The 14,969-nt window shown below is 42.2% G+C and overlaps 1 long non-coding RNA gene across 1 annotated transcript in view; it reads right to left on the minus strand.

Annotated features, from left to right (window-relative positions):
- Positions 1 to 7,733, minus strand: part of LOC307002135 — a 172,065-nt gene extending 164,332 nt beyond the window's left edge. The window contains exon 1 of the long non-coding RNA XR_013798427.1: positions 7,313 to 7,733. This is a non-coding gene — a long non-coding RNA (uncharacterized lncRNA). The remainder of the gene's footprint in view (positions 1 to 7,312) is intronic.
- Between the last annotated feature and the right edge of the window lie 7,236 nt (positions 7,734 to 14,969).

Genomic DNA, 14,969 nt, shown 5'->3' on the forward strand with positions numbered 1-14,969 from the left:
TATTATAACATTTACTAGGCTACATATTTAGAAAACGCTTTTATCCAAAAAAGGAACAAAGCAATTCATCAAATGTCATTCATAATACGGGTTAGACAATAATAATACAGGGCTATGATTATCACAAATAAACACAATATTTTGACGCATATCTAAGGGTAGCCTATGTGTGGAGCGCGCACTACATGGCACGGAGGCGCGGGCGTGAACACTTGCATTTTCCTATTAACAGAACAACTTAATATAGCCTACTCTATAATTTCTGGTCATACAGAAAATAATACATTATTTGTAAATACTTTTATTTGTGTAAACTCACAATAACAAGAAAACGTTGTGCTTTTGTAAAATAAAATAAAACAATCAGGCGCGCTTTCATGATCTCCGTGAACTGGAGCGCGAGAACTGAAACTAAATATAGCCTATGTAGGCTAAAGCTTGAAATGTCCACTTTAAAATGAACATATTCGAATCGAAAGCTAATACATTTTGTTCTGATTAAGTAATCCGTATGAAAGGAGCATTTCTCTCTAAAAGCGCAGATCTGCTTAACAGCGGAGATGGAGATGTTTTTAGCCGAGTTAGAATAGTTTAATAATATTAACGGCTCTTCTCATTCAGCACTGCGGGAAAATGTCAATTCCAGGTTCTAATTTGGCCTTAGAAAACCAGTAAAATCAACAAGTTTTCCATATTAATTTGTGAATATTTTACATGTTTAATAAAGGGGAATAAAGTCATTAAACAAACATTTGAAAATTCGTCGATATTTACTTTTTTGCGCAGCTGTTGGTGTAGCCAGTTCAAATTAAAATTTTGGTGTTCAATTTGCGTTTTAAAAAGACAACCGTTCATTTTTCGTTTTTCAATTACGGGTTTAAAAAGGAAAAAACGAATGGACACAAAAGTAGCCTACATGGATCGTTTGGAATAGGAGACAGAGTTATTAAATTCATAAAATAAACAATAATTAACCTAGGAATACTGGATTCTAAACTTCAAAGAAATGCCACAATCAAACCTCAGAGCAGAAATGAGGGTGAAACACCCAGAAACTCCTCATATAACGTTCGGAGTATAAGGGTCTTTCTCTGCCATTAATGCTTGGATAACACGTAGGCTATGTCTCCTTCCATTAATAATAATAATGTCTAATGCGGTGGCTGTGAGATTATATAAACCAACGTCCGCTGCCGTGATTTTTGGAATGACTTATCGCGAGAGAAAAAAGGACGTTTTAGTCGCATAACATCGGTGGAAACGCCGTCATTTCGCAATAGTTTTGTATCGATATTTAGATAATAGCGCAAAACATTTGCGCAAATCTGTAATGGAAACGCGGCTTTTACTGATGATTTATAGATTTTATTTTGTGTCTTGGTCTTTTCATGCATCATCTTATAATGTTATATCAACAATCTACATACAATTTGTGTGGATGGTAACCCATCTATTGCTGTTGTACTACAGAACGATTTGAACATTACAGGTTTATTTGGACAATTTCTGAGTTATAATTTAGAAAAAAAAAACATTATGTTGCATACAGTATATTGTTTTCATGTCTCCTTACTTTATAAATGTATGTCCTAGATAAACCAATTGCATCTAAATCGGATAACAGTGATTATCATATTCAATAAAATGTTGTTATTTTTGTGTTCACAGATGCTGTGATTGCTCGTTTTGAAGGGACCACTCCTTCTCAAGTCAGAGCTGTACTTCGACAGAAGTGCAACAATGAGAGTTATTCAAAAAAAATTCAGGAAAGTGGTGTCTTCAAAGGCGATAAGAATTAGATGACTGAAGTGACCTACCAAAGGGGTTATTATGCAGTTCATGCTATAAGTTCATGCAGTTCTTTATTTGTTGTCTGTTAAAATGTGAAAAATTTAAATTTAAAAAGTATTTTTTTCTAAGGGATTTAATTATGCAATATTGATACTTGTTTGATTCTAATTTTACAATATTAAACTAAGATTTTCCTCATCATTTTTTGGTTTTATAATTTATTTATTTTTTTGGACATATACAGCTTGATTCATTATTCATTAATTAAATGTACTTTTGCAAAACAAAAAATTAGATTCATAATTTTTTGAATACCAAACTGTTTTATTGTCAGTTTGGTATTGTGTTTGTGTTTGTGTTTTTTATTGTCAGTTTGGTATTTGGTATTGGATTGTGTTTTTTGTTTGTTTGCAATGCATTCAACTGAAATGAATACATATTTAACTAACTAGATTTGTTTTTCAGTATTTTTAGAAGTACATAACCATATTTCACATACAATAGAAGTAGTTAAAGTACTTACTGTAGAAAGATGCCTTAAAATCACTTGTAAGTTCAACTGATTGCATTTAATGTAAATTTAAATTGATATATTTGAATTTATTTAGCAAATATGTATGTGTTTTGAAACATTAGATTTAATTAAGAATTAAGCGTACTGTTAATTTGCATTAAAGTATATTTTAGTTCACATTAATTGCGTGTCATTATATTGTGTAATGCACTTTAACTATATTTTAAATACACTAGAAGCAATTATGAAAGTAGACATAAAGTTGTATTAAAGTACCAATTAAGTTGTTCCAAAAAATCACTCTTAATGGCAACTTATTGTATTTTATTTCAACTTAATATATGATACATGTGAAATTAAGTACACTTAATGTGCATTCAGTGCGTCCAAAACATTGCATTTAATTCACACTTAAGTGTAATTTTATCTGACATTAAAGTATATTTTTAATCACATTAATTGTGTGTCATTATATTGTGTAATGCACTTTAACTATATTTTAAATACACTAGAAGCAATTATGAAAGTAGACATAAAGTTGTATTAAACTACCAATTAAGTTGTTCCAAAAAATCACTCTTAATGGCAACTTATTGCATTTTATTTGAACTTAATATGTAATAAATGTGAAATTAATTATACTTAATGTGTATTAAGTGCGCCCAAAAGATTGCATTTAATTCACACTTAAGTGTATACTTTTAAAGTATATTATTTGTGTAATAAGTACACTTTATAAAAGTACACTAAAGTGCACTTTTTTTCACAAGGGAACATGCGTAGCACTGTTGTACCATGGTGCTTTAGTTTTCTCTCTAACCTTTTTTAATCTAATTGGTGCAACAGTTTCTAATGTACTAGAGAAAATGGTGCTCATACTGCTAGTCATTTCCTCTAGCTCATCTGTTAGTTTGGGTTCACTGAGGAGCGGAGATAGATCAGGTAAGCTATTCAAGAATCTATCTACAGTGGTTGGAAGGATTGTTCTGCCTGGTCGATAACGCGGCGCAACATGACACATTTCAGCCGTACGTAGTATGCAAGTTACCATGTAATGATCAGTGACATCATCACTTTGCGGTATAATATCTATATCGGTTGGCTCGGTTCCATATGATATAATTAAATCTAGAGTATGATTAAGACGATGAGTGGGACCACTAACGTTTTGCTTGACCCCAAAGGAGTTTAATAAATCTGTAAACGCAGCCCCTAACGCATCATTTGAATTATCTACGTGTATGTTGAAATCTCCAACAATTATTGCCTTATCGACATTGACCAATAGATCTGAGAGAAAATCTGCAAACTCTTTTAGGAAATCAGCGTAAGGCCCTGGCGGTCTATATACAGTAGCCAAGGCTAGAGATAACAGGGATTTCTTTCTTACTGTCAGGGTTCTGTAACTTCTGTCTGGTCTATTTCTTGGTTTTGTGACAGAGCCCTGACACTCCTATGTTGTCTTGTCTGTATGCCTTGTTTCATGTGCTTTCATGTCTTGTACTGTGTAGCACACAGCTTGTGTTTTACACTAGCTGTGTGCTTTCATGTTGTCACGTTTTGTGTTAGCACATGGCTTGTGATTTGTTTTACAGGCCATGTGCTTGTGTTCTAGTTGTGTTTGGTGTGAGCACATAGGCCATGTGCTCTCCAGTTAATTGTCTAGCCCCTTCCCTCTTGTTACCTGATTATTGATTTATTTGCTCCACCTGTCCTCCCTCGTTACCTCCTTTGTTTGTTCTTCCTATTTAATCTCCTTGTGTTTTCAGTCCTGTGCTGTTTCGTTGTCATATGTACACCGTGTGTTTCCCTGCTGTCGAAGTCAAGTCAAGTTGAGTCAAGTCTGTCTTGTTTTCCCCCTCGGGGTAGTTTTTGTTTGTGTTTTGTTTATTCTTATTATTAATAAAACCCATTCTCCTGCAATTGAGTCCTCGCTTCATCTCATCAACCCCAAACCCTGACAGAACGAAACAGCCATCAGAGGACTCAGCAGAGAATGGGCATCTTCTTGTTTCCATCTCCCAGCCCTTGCCCCTCCACTCGTCAGACGATGGAGCGCTATGGCAAGCTCTTTTCTCTTCGCCAAGGGGAGTCTACAGTGAAGGAGTTTGCCCACCAGTTTGTCATCACTGCGGAGGGGCTCGACTTTAACAACACGGCGCTTAAAGACATTTTTAACAGCAGCCTGAACAAGCCTGTCCGCGCCTGGGAGATGGAAATGCTGGGGATACTGTCTTTCTGGCAGTTTGTGGGGTTTGTATACAACCGTGGAGAGGAGGGTGGCCTTCCACCTCTTGGCCCACCTCCCATTCACCTCACATACTGTCACGTCCCCAGTCCTCCGATGACCCCTTCGGGGAGAGGGAGGAGGAAGAGCGGGTCCACCTCATCTACCACCTATCCTGAGACGCCCGTGATTGCTGCAACCCACCCAGGTGTGTTTAAAGATGCTGCAGTTTCCCCAGAGGTGGTTGTCTCCACATCACCTCACCCTCGTAAGCGCAGGAGGAGGGCTCCTGTTGCTTACTCAAGTCCGGTGGTCCAGGAGGACCTGACTTCAGTGTCACAGGTCCAGTGGTCCAGGAGGACCCGACTTCAGTGGTCACAGGTCCAGTGGTCCAGGAGGACCCGACTTCAGTGGTCCCTAGTCCGGTGTTCCAGCAGGACCCTACTTCGGTGGTCCCAAGTCTGGTGGTCCAGGAGGACCCGACTTCGGTGGCCATAAGCCCTGTGGTCCCAGAGCCGTCCGCTCTCCCTGTCACGCCCCCAGTGGTGGCCGAAGAGGCTGCTGCGCCGCTTCCCTTTCGGAGACGGAGGAGGAGGCGGAGAAGGGCTTCCTGCGTCCCACAAAGCCCGGAGTCTTTTCCAAAGCCTGTTGTCGGCCCTGAGGCCGTTCCCAAGCGCCTCGCCCTGCCTGCGCCGCCCAAGCGCCTCGCCCTGCCTGCGCCGCCCAAGCGCCTCGCCCTGCCTGCGCCGCCCAAGCGCCTCGCCCTGCCTGCGCCGCCCAAGCGCCTCGCCCTGCCTGCGCCGCCCAAGCGCCTCGCCCTGCCTGCGCCGCCCAAGCGCCTCGCCCTGCCTGCGCCGCCCAAGCGCCTCGCCCTGCCTGCGCCGCCCAAGCGCCTCGCCCTGCCTGCGCCGCCCAAGCGCCTCGCCCTGCCTGCGCCGCCCAAGCGCCTCGCCCTGCCTGCGCCGCCCAAGCGCCTCGCCCTGCCTGCGCCGCCCAAGCGCCTCGCCCTGCCTGCGCCGCCCAAGCGCCTCGCCCTGCCTGCGCCGCCCAAGCGCCTCGCCCTGCCTGCGCCGCCCAAGCGCCTCTCCCTGCCGGCTCCGCTTGGGTTGTCTGTCAAGACTAAGTCTCTTCATGTCGTGCCTGCCGAGCCGGAGACTGTTCACACCAGCTCAGCCGATCCTGTGTCTTCGAAAGTGCCGGATCCGCCCTGGCCCCCTGAAGCGCCGGATCCGCCCTGGCCCCCTGAAGCGCCGGATCCGCCCTGGCCCCCTGAAGCGCCAGATCCGCCCTGGCCCCCTGAAGCGCCGGATCCGCCCTGGCCCCCTGAAGCGCCGGATCCGCCCTGGCCCCCTGAAGCGCCGGATCCGCCCTGGCCCCCTGAAGCGCCGGATCCGCCCTGGCCCCCAGCCAGGATTCCAGATCTGCCGGAGCCTGCCTGGTCCGTCCCTCCAGCACCGCCATGGCCTTCTGCCAGGACTCTAGCCCTGCCTGAGCCTCCCTGGCTCAACCCTCCCTGGTCCCTTCTAGAGACTTCCTGGACTGTCTTGCAGGCTCTGTCTTGGCTCCCCTCCCTCCCCCCCTCCCCACTTTGTCTCTATGTGTTGACCTTCCCGTCTTGTGTTATCTGTTGGTGAGTTGTCATGTTCCTGTCTTGTTTTGTGGTGTTCCTTGTTAGGGACGCCAGGTGGCGTCCCTTTAGAGGAGGGGTACTGTCAGGGTTCTGTAACTTCTGTCTGGTCTATTTCTTGGTTTTGTGACAGAGCCCTGACACTCCTATGTTGTCTTGTCTGTATGCCTTGTTTCATGTGCTTTCATGTCTTGTACTGTGTAGCACGCAGCTTGTGTTTTACACTAGCTGTGTGCTTTCATGTTGTCACGTTTTGTGTGAGCACATGGCTTGTGATTTGTTTTACAGGCCATGTGCTTGTGTTCTAGTTGTGTTTGGTGTGAGCACATGGGCCATGTGCTCTCCAGTTAATTGTCTAGGCCCTTCCCTCTTGTTACCTGATTATTGATTTATTTGCTCCACCTGTCCTCCCTCGTTACCTCCTTTGTTTGTTCTTCTTATTTAATCTCCTTGTGTTTTCAGTCCTGTGCTGTTTCGTTGTCATATGTACACCGTGTGTTTCCCTGCTGTCGAAGTCAAGTCAAGTTGAGTCAAGTCTGTCTTGTTTTCCCCCTCGGGGTAGTTTTCGTTTGTGTTTTGTTTATTCTTATTATTAATAAAACCCATTCTCCTGCAATTGAGTCCTCGCTTCATCTCATCAACCCCAAACCCTGACACTTACATCTAAGAGCGTGACATTTAGCACAAGTACTTCAAACGAATCAAACCTGTGACCTGTTTTCTGAGTAACATTAAGAATATCTCTATAGATTGTTGCAACACCGCCGCCACGACCAATCAGACGGGGCTCATGCTTATAACCGTATCCTGGTGGAGTGGATTCATTAAGACCGAAATAATCATTCGATTTAAGCCAGGTTTCAGTAAGGCAAAGTACATCGAAGCTGTTATCAGTGACCATTTCATTTACAATAACCGCCTTAGGTGTAAGCGATGTAATGTTTAGAAGACCTAGCTTTAGACATTGTTTTTGTTCACTAATAGCGAGATTTTCTGTTTTAATCACAATTAGATTTTTCTTAGATCCTACAGTAGATTTATTGTTTGGCCTCACTAAACGAGGAATAGACACAGTTTCTATATAGTGTTCTACACTGGTACTTACATCAATTAATTTGGGACAGCAAAGAATGTGATTTGGACTTTGACTTACTAGTCATATGGTGTGTAACGTCTTGGAGATGTTGTCCGACAGAACAGCCGCTCCGACTCTGCTGGGGTGCAGGCCATCAGCACGGTAGAGCCTAGGTCGCTCCCAAAACAGATTCCAATTATTTACAAAGAGCAGTCTCTGTTCATTACACCATGACATTAACCATTCATTTAGTGCAAACAATCTACTGAACCTTTCTTGTCCTTGTCGGTACGTGGGAAGCGGTCCAGACACGACGATCTTTGCTTCAGGCGATGTTCTGCGTACCGTCTCGATCAGGCTCCTGTAGTCCCTCTTCAGAACCTCCGTCTGCCGCAGCCTGATGTCGTTCACCCCCGCGTGCAGCACGACAGCTCCGACGCGCTCGTCACCGTTCAGGATCTCGGGGACCTGCGCAGCGACATCGAGAACACGAGCACCAGGAAAGCAGTGAGTGCGCACCGTACCTTTACCTGAGGTAGCGCGGACATGCCGGACCATAGAACTGCCGATGACCACAGCGTCGTCGCGTTCCGTCTCGCGAAGAGGGGAGAAGCGGTTCCGGGTGGAGATCTCGAAGACCGGGAGGGGCGGAGAGGTCCTTGCTCTGGTCCTGGCTCGTGTCTTCCGCTGTGGCATCATCCAGGGTCCATGGTGCTGTGTCAGTGCCGGGGTGAATGAAACCAGGGATGATCGCGTCCTGTGCAGAGAAACACGCGGAGTAGAAGAGGACGGTGTCGAAAAGTTACTAACCACTGACTTGTGAGCATCGGCACGTGATGCTTCAAGCGCTGATCGTCGGTCTCGCAGCTCGGCCTGCCTCCCCAGCAGATCACGGATCTGCTTCTCCACGGACTCCAGTTCCAACCGCACCGAATGCAGCTCAAACGTGTCCTCACCTGCACTCAGAGGTAGACACACATCCGATGTATTCGCCATTATGACAGACGAACAATAAATTAGCAGTGATGCTACCAATATCACTACTAATTTAGGACTGAAATCATCGATAGAACCCGTATCCTTCCAGTGATTCGAGTGTAAATAAGACGATCGATAGGCGAGACCACGCGTGCAATGCTAGCGGGCTAACGTTAAAGATAGTAACGGAAGTTCGGAAAGTTGGATATAACTAACGATATCAAAGCAATCCGATTGTTTTTTATAAAGAGTAGTATCGGAGATATGTTCACACGCTGGAAAAATAGAAAATGCTCGTTTATAAATGAGTGTAAAGAAGAAAATCAAGGATTTATGAATCAATTCGACGGAGATCCAAAAACAAACAACGCGCTCAGTCGCGACGCATGTAATTCAGCTGTAATTCAGCTATTAGGCAATTATGTAATGTTGTTTATAATTCCTCATCTCCTTCTACCCCAGAACTGCCCTGTCATTGGATGCTGAGAAAGCATTTGACCGGGTAGAATGGGAGTATCTTTTCTATACATTAAAGAAATTTGGTTTTGGTGAGAATTTTATTTCATGGGTGAAGTTGCTGTGTTCTGCTCCCCAGGCCTCAGTTAGGACTAATAATACTCGTTCAGAATACTTTAATCTTTACCGTTCCACCCGCCAAGGATGCCCTTTAAGCCCCCTTCTTTTTGCTATTGCCATCGAGCCTCTTTTCGTTGCTTTAAAGTCCGACCCATTAATAAAAGGAATAACAAGATTTGGTATTGAACAGAAGGTCTCATTGTATGCAGATGATCTTCTTCTTTATATCTCTGATTTTTCTGTGTCCGTACCTGCGGTTCTTAACAATTTAAAATTATTTGGTTTTATTTCTGGTTACAAGCTAAATTTAGGCAAAAGTGAAATTTTCCCATTGAATGCAGCAGCCAATAAATACCCTTTGCATAATTTACCATTTAAAATTGCACAGTGCTGTATAACCAATAGATTTCAAGATCTTTTTAAATTTAATTTTGATAATCTACTGCTTCAGGTTCAGAAAGACTTTGAACGATGGTCGGTACTTCCTATATCCTTAGCTGGTATAATTCATTCTGTAAAAATGAATACCCTCCCAAAGTTTATGTATTTGTTTCAGTGCATTCCCATTTTTCTCCCTCAATCCTTTTTTCAGAGATTAGACAGGTTAATCTCAGAGTTTATTTGGAATAAAAAGACTGCTAGAATTAGCAAAGCACTTCTTCAACGACCCAAGTTTCTTGGGGGTATGGGCTTACCCAACTTTAGACACTATTACTGGGCAGCTAATTTCAGGGTCTTTCAGTACTGGTTAAACCAGGTCCAATCGCACTGCTCACCCATGTGGCTTCCCATTGAAGTTACTTCATGTATTCCTACTACATTAACTGTCCTGTTATATTCCCCTATTAACAGTTAATTTTCTACCTATACAAAAAATTATATTGTAAAAACCTCACTGCGAATCTGGAGACTTATGGATTACAAACATTTTCTATGTCTGCCCCTATAGCGTCAAACTTTGCTTTTCCACCATCAATAATGGACAAGACTTTTTCCCAGTGGGCAATATATGGCCTATCAATGTTTAAAGATTTATATATAGATGATGGTTTTTGCATCCTTTCAACAGCTCGTGGATAAGTTTTCACTGCCCAGAAACATTTTTTTTCGATACTTGCAGGCTCGCAGATTCATCCATAATATGTACCCTCAATTTCCTAGTCTCCCCACTCCCACTCCCATAGATTTATTCCTTGAGCCACTATCTATTGGGAAAAGGATGATTTCTTTTTTTTATGACAAAATATGTTCCCTACATAGAAGCTCACTGGCATCTATAAAAACTCAGTGGGAGGAAGACTTACTAGGGAATATTTCAGACGAACTATGGGAGAGTATTTTATACAGGGTGCATTCCTCATCTGTGTGTGTCAAACATGGATGGATCCAATGCAAAATACTCCATCGCACTCATTGGAGTAAGGTCAAACTCTCTAAAATTTATTCTGACATTGATCCTATATGTGATCGTTGTCGTCAGGCTCCCGCAACCCTGGCACATATGTTTTGGTTCTGCCCAACCCTACATGGATATTGGACTGATATATTTGAGACAATGTCGGAGGTAGTGGAGACAACAATTGAACCTGTGGCTATAACAGCACTGTTTGGTACACTTTCTTTGCCAGTTCACTGTTCACGGTACAAGGCGGATTTTGTGGCCTTTGTGAACCTCCTGGCCAGACGTCGGATTTGACTGCATTGGAAATCAGCTATCCCACCTACTCACTCTTTGTGGATTAAAGACGTTTTTCAGTGTATTAAACTGTAGAAAATCAGATACTCAATGAGGGGCTCTCTCAAGAACTTTTACAAAATGTGGGGTTCTCTCCTTGCATATATGGAAACATACACTCCTTGTATACTGGAAAATAGTTAATAATTGTACTTTCTTCTAGTGTGCTACCGCTCCTGTATTAACACTTATATTTGATTGTGTTGTTTAAACATTTACCTTGGTTGGCACAGTTTTTTTTTTTGTGTGTGTGTGTGTGGGGGGGGGGGGTGGGGGGGTGTTTGAGGGGTAATTTTTGCATATTTGATACTGTATTGGGTATCTTTGAACATTCTTTTTGGGGGTTAATAATTGTTCCCTTTATATTAGGTTTGTTCTGAACCCCTGCTTATCTTCTGATCTTACCCTTTTTTTCCCACTTTTTCTCTACATATGTTAAATTGTACAACTGGGTTCTGGAATGGTTGGAATTTTGTAATATGTAGAGAAACCTATAAATAAAGTAAAAAAAAAAAAAAAAAAAAAGGTGCTATAGAAATAAAGTTTACTTACTTACTTACTTACTTACACACACTCTGGGGACATCAGAGATTTATTTTACATCTTGTGAAAAGGGCATTTTACCACCCCTTTAACCTGTTAAGCTGCAACTTTTGAAAAATCCCCAGAAATGGCATACCCAAACTAAAACAGATACAGTTCATGAACCCTTTGTACTAAAAGCACAAGTATGATCTCATTTGAAAGCTTACACCTGGCAGTTTATTGTAAATGTAGAATTAATTATTGTCATAATTATTTTTTTATATATAAATAGCTTCAAAGTTTTGTAAAGTTATTATAAATTTATTTTTATGAAAAATCTTCATGAAAATAAAATTGAAGTTGGCACTGTAGCAATCTAGAATTGCACTCCAGCTAAAGCCACATGTCTGACCATGTTATATTTAAAATCTGAAGATGATAAGTCTAAACCTCTGTATTTAGTTAAATGTTTTTCAAGATCATGTCATATGACTTTATTTTGATTAGACTCTAAAATGCAAACTTGTGTTTATTGTCATCTATAAGCATCTATTCAGTCTATTGTATCTATTGTTTTGTGGTGCAAACGAGCCCCATTCAGTGTCAGTCTCCCCTGCTCACATTCACACCTCTCCAGCCTGCTTATGGCCATAAATATGCTTTTCCTTTGTCTCCATTATAATGGCTAACGACTAGCTATTCACGGTGTTTCAACCCCTAATTTCTTTCATAGTTCTCACTTCACATTTGAAACTGTATCAAATGTCTTTCTTAAATAAAGAAACATTTCAGTAAGCATTCCTTTCTAGAAAAATTCATAAAAATGACAGCTAGATGGCAGGTGCACCTAGAGAGCTAGCTAGCATGTTAGCTTAGCACACCATCAATACATGACAATTTATGAGATTTAAACCATGTTTGTGCTCCAAACTTACTTTATAGCGCAAGTCGAGTGTTTTAAATAACCTTCTGTGATCTAATTTGGCTTCAGATAAAAAAATCAGACAGAAAATATATTATTTTATAGTATTCTGCACAATGATAACGTCTATATCGATTAGCATTACATTATAAATATAATCTATTATTATGAAAATACCTGACATGTTTCGAAGAACACAGGTAAATCAAATATCATTGCAATCATGTTTATTGTCTTCAAAGCATCTTTATCTGCATGTTACAGAGATCTCTGAAAGCTTTGTTTATGTCAGGGACGTCCTGGAATGTCACATGATTATGAAATATATAAATTACTTCATTTAAAAGAAGAGAATTCTAACTTCATAAAGACAAATCTCTCGTTCCTGAGTGACAAGTATTCGCTGAGTTACAGTTCATTTTCTGACGCGTTTCAGAATGGACTTCACTGACAGAGAGAAGGCAGAACTCGCATCATGTTTATTTTTCTTTATTTGACGAAAAGCTCAACACATTGTTTTTATTGTGAGTATACACAAAAAAAATAGAAACTTATTGTGAGTATACACAAAAAAAATAGAAACTTATTAACAGGAATATTGTACAACACTGGCATGTATGACAAAAATCGACAGAGTTATTGGAGTCTCTTTTGCACTGATAAGAAAAAAAGCGTGACTATCGCCGGCGTGATAGCCGACCCCAGAGGGTTAATACATAGTTCCTTTTCGAGAACGGTCACTTCGTATTGCGTGGCTAATATGCAGTGGGGGGAAACTCCTTTTCCTCGATAATACTGAAGCCTAAAATTTAAAGGGCTTTGCCGCTGCACAGCTAGCACAGAGAGTGTCTGGCTCACTCATTGGCTGTGCTGCACCAATGAGCTAGCAGCGCGCAGACACACGTCAGAGGCCGCCAAATTGGGCTTGGTCTTAGACCTATATTATCGCCCGAAATAGCCATAATAGCAGATTTCTCTCCTTCAGCGAAAACTTCACGTCTCTGAATCCTCTGAAAGCCTTCGCTGTGGAAACAAGCTCTTCTCAGCTTGAGCGAGCCGTCTACAGCAGCGAACACCTTCTCTCGGAAGTCGTTCTTCCTCCTGTCGCCGCTCTCCTGTGGCCATCCGGCGATCAACGCTATATCCTTTTTGCATTTACTGTGTGTTTGCATTTACTGTGTGTTCGCCGTTGCATTCACACAGTCTAAAAGAGCCGTGAGCGTTGTTGCAAATGCCTCGCTCGTCATGCTGCACGCGCGGATCTCATCTGCACGAGGCCGACGGACACGCGGAGTGCATCTCATGCCTGGGAGTTTCTCACGCTGAAGACGCTCTCCTCCGGCGGCTGCTCGGTCTGCGAGATCATGCCTGTCTCGGTGCTGCGGACGCGGCTATCTCTCTTTCAAAATGGCGACGCCGCTCCTTCCACTCTTCCTTTTCCAGCCCTACTTCGGCCTGGAAAGAGAAGCGCTGCAATCCACGCCGGCCACGTCCCCGCGTGTCTCGCTTTCCCCTGCTTTCAATAATAACATCGTGCACACAACCCGCATAAATACGCCGTCGAGCGCCATCATAACTATGCCAAACCTATGGGCGGCAGTGTAGGGAGAAGGATAAAGCCATGCAAGCCAATCAGAATCCTCAGAATCGACAAGAGAGAACCTAAAACCCCGTTTCTCCCGGTTGACACGACAACATATAACCGGCGTTTTCAGAAATCTCCACTTTGGCCGGAGTTTTTAGAAATAATCGTTTTCTGGGATAAAAACGGCGTTTTCGTGTAAATGACAGGCCAAAACGCAGAGAAATATCTGCGTTTTCCCATCGTGTAAACGGGGCCTCAATCACCGTCACCGGTCCTGTTCGCGGGAGACCAGCGCAAAAGGACTGAGAGAACCCTAATATGAAATGGGCAATGAGAGAAAACAAGAGTCTCATTTATCTCAAAATCATTTATTTCTTCTTCCCACAAATAAGATTGTGAGAAAAAAAACTAATAACAAATAGAGGTTGATCAATCCTATATTGTTCTTCCTGTATTTCCTAAAAATACAAGGCTATCCGATTTTACCAAATATGGCAAAAATCACGCCATGGAAATATAATTATTAAATTATCAACAGACAGTCAAGATTAACTTCATTTCTTATGAGAAATCCCGGACGAGCCTCCAAGTCAAGTCAAGTCATCTTCATTTATATAGCGCTTTTAACAATGTAGATTGTTTCAAAGCTGTTTTACGTATTACGTGACGTCACGCATCACAGAACAGAGCAAGGCGAGCATTTGTGCTTATAAAACTTATTTTTTTTTATTTAATTTTGAAATGAGCGAACGTTTCGCTAGATAAGACCCGTATTCATCGTCTGGTGTCGTTTAAAGCCCGTTGAAGCGGCGCTGACACTGTCATCTGGACCTTGACCCGTTTGGGGCCCATTGACGTCCATTATATGGAGAAATGTGTTCATCAAAAACCTTCATTTCTTTTCGACTGAAGAAAGAAAGACATGGACATCTTGATGACATCGGGGTGACATCTGCTTCCCGGACAATGTTAGGAAGACTGTTCCAGAGATTTGGTGCTAAATAGGAAAAGGATCTACCGCCAGCAGTCGATTTTGATATTCTAGGTATTATTAACTGGCCTGTGTTAATACATCCCCGTGGATGAATGACGCATTCGCAGCTTAAGGCGTATCTGTCGGAGAACTGAGCGCTTATGGAAAGCGACTCACGCTTGTATCTTAAAGAGCTCTTTATGGACTTACACAAAATGATTAAAGAGACTAGAGCCTCTTATTTCACTAATCTGATATCTGCCTGCAAAAAGCTCTTCTTGAAACTATTAACAACATTGTTCTCCTGCTGCATGTGTTGTCCCTGTGTTTTGTGTAATGTTGTGGACCAGGTTAGGGCTGTCAGGACAGGCTTGTTCCACCAGCAAACCACCATATAGTTGAATATCACAGACCTTCAGTACTGGACTCCTTCTGCCCCAT

Source organism: Phoxinus phoxinus (genome assembly GCF_949152265.1).
Source record: "Phoxinus phoxinus genome assembly, chromosome: 7".
NCBI lineage: Eukaryota > Metazoa > Chordata > Actinopteri > Cypriniformes > Leuciscidae > Phoxinus > Phoxinus phoxinus.